This window comes from Pinus tabuliformis, chromosome 8, assembly GCF_031772625.1.
Source record: "Pinus tabuliformis cultivar Carrire ecotype Pingquan chromosome 8, CPIR1, whole genome shotgun sequence".
NCBI lineage: Eukaryota > Viridiplantae > Streptophyta > Pinopsida > Pinales > Pinaceae > Pinus > Pinus tabuliformis.
Window position 1 is genome coordinate 812408246 of NC_142294.1, and position 6717 is coordinate 812414962.

Consider the following 6717-nt stretch of genomic DNA (forward strand, 5'->3'; position numbering starts at 1 on the left):
ACCTAGCAGTGGGCATGGCACTAGACAATAGCAAAGTTGGCCTAGTACCAACCCCACCCCTTATGCTTCTTAAATACAATTAGGTAACACTACACTAGCTTGTTAATAATGGTTCAAGTTCACCTAGTAGACAACTTACTTATGGAGGAACAATAAGAATTATATGAAGTAGTCTTAACAATAGTGCAAGTTTGAATTTTAGGAGTAGCACAACTAGGAGTTTTAGTTATTTAGAGAAAAAAAAACAACAGTTTTATGAGTTTTATTACCTATGATGCTTTGAATTGTTATCTAGGAGAATGTAAGATAAATAATATTAGAGTGATGTACTATTTAAAAAAAATTAGTCATATGTAAATGCTTTTGGAAAAAACATAATGATCGATATACCTTGATATAAAGCAAACCCTAAAAATATCATTCTTAAAATCTCTTATGTATTTACCTAATGTGGTTCAAGTAGACTATGACAAGTACTTATGTTAGTAATAGTACGATCACCTTTTTCATTCTCTTAAAGGAACTGTTTCTAGACATGCACCCCATCAAGCATAAATCATCCTAAGATATGCCCTTGAAGTATATAAATCATCCTATGACTATCCTCAAAAGAATTATCACCCATAGAATTGGTGATGGTGTATGGCTTGTATCAAAGTGATATGAGCTTTTTATGGGAGTTTGTCAATTTCTCTTTATGTATGTCCAACCATAACTTGTCACCAACCCGAAACTTATGTGGAACCCAATGAATTGTGTATTTACTTGTACTTGGAGTTGGCAACTTTATACAAAGTATCATAAACTCATTGTTGAATTTGTTGGATATGTTCCTCAAAATTGGTTGCTTTTCTTACCTCGTTCCAAGTATGGGAGGTGTCTTCATGTGTTATTCCGTGAACATAGCTCATGAGTGGATTTTACTGGGACAATCTTATTACATGATACCAAAATTCCCATCATAAGGAAGCGATCAACAACAACAAAAAACACAATCGTTACCATGCTTGGTTGAGGGAAAACATGACATTAAAATCAATGGTCACTAACACCCAAGGATTATCTAGAGTAGGCAAAGGCCTAAAACTAGTGTGGATGGCCATTTCCTTTGGCAGAATATAATTCTTCCACTGCTTACAGGCTTTGGTAATAGAATGCAGTTCGTTGTCTTAGGTTGGGTATATATGAAACCCATGATAAAGTGTATGGCTATGATAAAACATCAAATGTTTGTGTCATGTGCACACTACATCGATGACATGAATGATTGGCCCGTAGGGTCCCTATTATGTAGCCATTCATTAATGAAAGCTACTTCCCTGAAGGGATAGAAGTGATAACTGATAGTTGCAAAGGTAGGAATAAATATTGTGATCTATGTTAGGATGCCTCAAACCAAGCTGTAGAAAAAATAGTAATCTTTTGATTTCATATCGTAGGTGCTTGTAATCATTGAGAGGATGCATGTCATGGGGAAATTATGCAATATAATTCCTGAGATAGTTCACCATTTGCTTGAAATATTGTAGGTCAAGGTTGATCTTTGGTGGTGGCCAAATAAAAATGGTTGAAAACATCATTGGATCAATGCTCAGTCAATCGTGGTTCACACAAAAATCCAACATAATCAAGCTTCTTCTACCCAAATGCACACTTCTTCATGTTAACAAATAACTTTTCACGTGCTGCCAACACGGTTTATTCATCCTAGGTTTGGTTGAAAAGTAATATGTCTAAGTACACAATTAGAGTTGAGTAAAGATGTGGTTGTAGAATTTTGTTCATCATCTCATGAAGGTTGCAAGGCAAAAATTGGTAACACTTAATGACATTAGTGGCCATGCAAGCAGTCCTTGTCACATCTTGAAGGATGTCTTCCACATATCCTTAGCTAAAATTACCAATCAATTACAGATCTTAAGCTGCATTTCACACTTAAATAATTAGTTGTCTCTGTTAATGAAATGATATTTTTCTTTATTTATAAGTGAGGTACTAACACATGCTAGATAGTTCTAGGGAATGACAGGCATGCTAGGATGTACTTTCAGTTCCAAGGTGTGGCGTGAATGCATGCTAGGGAGTGTGAGGGAAACACAAGGGAGAACTCATTCCAAATGCATGGAAATGAATTGTCAGCGAGTTCCATGTGTTCTAAGGATGGAGTGAAAAGGTATACTATATAATGCCAAGGAATAACAAGGGAGAACTAGGTCAAAATGCTTGGAAATGAACAAATAAGAGTACAGTGTGCCAAGGAGTGTCAACAAATTCTAGGTGTCCCAACGATGAAGTGTGCTAGGATAAGTTCATAATAGGACTTGCAGGAGGCAAGCCTATGGTTGTGATAAGGTGTGTACAAAGTAGTTTAAGAAAAATGGAGAATTTGGGTTGGGCACAACATTGTTTTGTCAATGACTTAGTTCGGTTCCCAAGTCACAAAAAAAGTAAGGCTATATTGAGGGCATGACAACTAGGGAGTGCCAACGTGTTCCAAGGAATGATAGGAAGTACTAACACATGCTAGACAGTTCCAAGGCATTTTAGTCATGCCAAAACATGCCAAGTGATAAGCCTGCAAGAAGTTCTAGGCGCCAAGGTGTGCCACCAACACATGCTAGGGAGTCTTGGGGTTAAGTTCCAGGGAAACACAAGGGAGCAGTAGTTTCAAATGCATGGAAATGAATGAATAAGAGTGTGAGAGAGAGTGTTAGCTAGAGAGTACGTGGTGTGCTAAGTTTCAGGGAGTGCTAGGATGTGTTAGGGAGTACTAAAGCATGCCAAGAAATGCAGTGGATGCTAACATGTGCTACATAGTGCCAAGGGATTATTAGGCATGCCACATGTTATGGCATGTCAAGATTTAAACTTTGTTGCTTAGTTGTTTAATTTTATGACCATGGTTGGACGTGAGCCTTGACATGGTAACTTGTGAATTGTTAAGTTGGATAAGTTGGAATTATACATGAGTAGCCTAAGATGAGTTATAGTTAGTTCTTAGGTGAACAAGGCATAGTCTACTTGTAGTAACTGTAACTTGGTGAAGTTGTTGTAGTTGAGGCAAGACTTGGTTGGGTTCCCGAGTCCCAAAAAAGTATGGGTAGTTGTGAGGGAATTATAGCTAAGGAGTGTCAGGGTGTGCCAAGGAATGAAAAGGAATGCTAACACATGTTGAACATTTCCAATGCATGTTGAGGAATGTTAGAAAGTGTTAGGGCATCACAAGGGACAATTAGGTCAAAATAGATGGAAATGAACAAATAAGTGTGTGCGCCAAGGATTGTCAATGAATTCCAAGTGTCTCAAGGACAAAGTGTGTTAGGAGAAGGTCAAAATAGGAATTGTAGGAGGAAAGCCTATGGTTACAATTATAAGGAGTTGGTCAAAGTAGTTTCAGACAAAGCGAGACTTTGGGTTAAGCACAACATTGTTTTGCTAATGGCTTGGTTGGGTTCCCAAGTTTCAAAAATAGGAAAGCTATCTATGAGTGCATGACAATTAGGTAGTGCCAAGGTGTTCCACGGAATGCCACGAAGTACTAACACATGCTAGACAATTCCAAGGCATGTTAGGTATGCTAAGACAAGCCAAAATTTAAGGCACGCCAAGATGTGCCAGGTGCCAAGGTGTGGAGCGAATGCATGCTAGGGAGTGTTAGGGCGAAGTGCCAACGAAACACAAGGGAACACTAGTTTCAAATTCATGGAAATGAAGTGTCAATGTAATTTCCTTTCCAAAATTAAATTTTACAGGTTTATTTATTCTATAATTTTGACAATTTTGGAGGCCATGGGACCCATGTGATTTTTGGAAAATACCTAGGAAGGAAAAAGGGGCCAAAATATTTTGTTGGCATAGCGTGGGGCCACCCACATGAGGAAATACACACCACATTAAAGGGAAGTTCAAATGACTAAGGAGGGAAAGTTGAATTTCTAGTTGGAGGGGGCCACATGGGAAAAGAGGCCCACAAATTATAAATAGAGGGGGCTCATCCTCATTTGGTATGATTTTGACATATTGAACTCAACCTTAGTTGCTCGAACTTCTTCTCCGGGTTACTGTGTTGTTTAGCATGTCTCCGAGTGGAGATCTGAACCCTTTCTTCGATGGACTTCGAGTGCCACTGTAGGAAGGAAATTTGCAATACCCTGGAGGAGAACCGATCGAGTTTCACAGTCACATCATTCAAGATTTTTCTTAACCAGTACATGTTCTTGGAAGACGCAGAAGGGGAACATGCAGGTGTTGCTTGTGGGTTCATCCGGGCAAAAACTACTGGGGGAGTTTGGGCATTGGAGCTATAGTGGAGTATCGAGCTTTCAAGAGAGTTTTGGATGAGGAGTTTGCGACATTGGAACAGTTCGATTTACAGTCACCTAGGCCTGCAGAGAGAGCTATCACTAGGGTCATGTGTGAGTTGGAGGAAGGAATTGTAGAGCTGGAACTGGCCAGGAGAAGTAGGAGATAATTTGGAGGGCCATTTGAGGAGGATTCTTGGAGTTGGGAGAGCAGATATTGACAAGATCAGAATCAACAACATAATTCAAAATTAGACGAGGGCCAAGCTGTGAAGGGTCAATTTTTGAAGGTTGGAACCAAGGGAAACCCTTTCTAGGTTTTTCTGGGTTTTGGGCAAGGATCACTCTCATAATTTTAATGAATTTTTTGGAAAGATCTAAGGGGTCAAACATGGGTCCCAACCCAGCAAGTAGCAAGAGGAGTTGAGGGGAATTTGGGCCAAAATTCCAAGGTCAACATTTGGCCAATTCCTTCGTGTGTTATTATGGGTTTTCTACATAGAGGCTAGGATTAACTTCCCATAATTTTGTGAGCAACACGAAAGGCTCTAATGACAGATCATTTCAGGGAGCAACACCTTTCTCGGCAGTAACAATGTAGCTCTTGGGTCGGATTACCAATAGATTTATGGAGGGTGTTCCATTATTCATTTTGGGATTTTGCTAGCTTGCCTAGAACAAGCCGATGTGCACACATTCCAACACCTTGTTGTATACATCTTGCCACTTAATAAAATGAGTAGACAATGCAGTTTGGTTGCCAATTTTATGGTCTGATGGTTTGATTTAATTTTATGGCATTATTTTTATTGTCCACTTTGCATAACACTATTTTTCTAGTTTGGAACATTACACTCAACGAGTTCCAGGTGTGCTAAGGAGGGAGTGAAAAGGTATGCTATGTAGTACTGCCAAGTCATGCTAGAGTGCTAGGGAAGCATACCAAGATGTGCCAAGTGCCAAGGTGTGCCAATGCATGCTAAGGAGTGTTAGCGAGTGCCATAGAAACATAAGGGAGAACTAGGTCAAAATTCATCAAAATGAATGAATAAGAGTGTGTGGCATGGAGTTTCAGTGAGTTCCAAGTGTGCCAAGGAGAGAGTGACATGGTATGCTAGGTTGCACTAAGTCATGCTAGATTTCTATGGTGACATGCAGCCAATATGTTCCAAGTGCCAAGGTGTGTCAACATGTGCTAGGAAGTGTTAGGGAGAGCCACGGAAACACAAGGGAGCACTAGGTAAAACTAATGCATGAAAATGAACAAATAAGAGTTTGTGAGAGGAAGTGTTAGTGAGATACAGTTGTGCTAAGGGAGTAACAAGGTATGGTAGGAAATTCTAAGGCATGCTAGAGGCTAGGGCAACATGCTAAGATCTACCAGGTGCTAGGGTGTGCCAATGCATGCCAGGGAGTGTTATGGAGTGCCAAGGAAGCGAAAGGGATCTCTAGTTTCAAATACATGGAAATGAAGGAATAAGAGTGTGTGATGGGGAGTGTTAGTGAGTTCTTGGTGCGGTAAGGAGGGAGTGACAATATATGTTAGGTAGTGCCAAGGAATGCTAGAGTGCCAGGGAAACATACCAAGATGTGCCATGTGCCAGGGTGTGTCAATGCATGTCAGCGAATGTTAGGGAGTTCCACATAAACACAAGGGAGAACTAGTTCAAAATTCATCGAAATGAAGAGATAAGAGCGTGTGATAGGGAGAGTCAATGAGTTCCAAGTGTTCTAAGGAGGGAGTGACAAGGTTATATGCTAGGCAGTGCCAAGGCATGCTAGAGTGCTAGGGCATGTGAGGGAGTGCAAGGGTGTGCTAGGGAGTGCAATTCACACCTGCAATAAATGTAGGGGATGCTAATGCATGCCACATAGGGCTAAGTGATTGTTAGACATGCCAGGTGCTATGGCATGTCAAGACGTAAACTGTGTTTCTTAGTTGTTTTATGGCCATGGTTGGATGTGAGCCTTGACTTGGTAACTTTTTAAGTGGGATGAGTTGAGATTGGACATGAGTAGCCTAAGATGTGTTATAGGTAGTCCTTAGGTGAACAAGGCATATTCTAGTTGCAATAACTATAACTTGGTCAAGTTGCTGTAGTCGGGGCAAGACTTGGTTGGGTTCTGGCCAAGTCTAAAAAAAGGTAACGGTAGTTGTGAGGGCATGATAGTGAAGGACTTCCATGGCATTACAAGGAATGAAAAGGTGTGCTAACACGTGGTAGACAATGTCAATGGATGCTGAGGATTGTTGGGGAGTGTCAGGGGAACACAAGGGAGAACTAGGTCAAAATGCTTGGAAATGAACAAATAAGAGTGTGTGCCAAGGAGTGTGAGTGAATTCCAAGTGCCCCAAGGATGAAGTGTTTTAGGAGAAGTTTAGAATAGGACTCGTAGGAGTCAAACCTATGGTTGT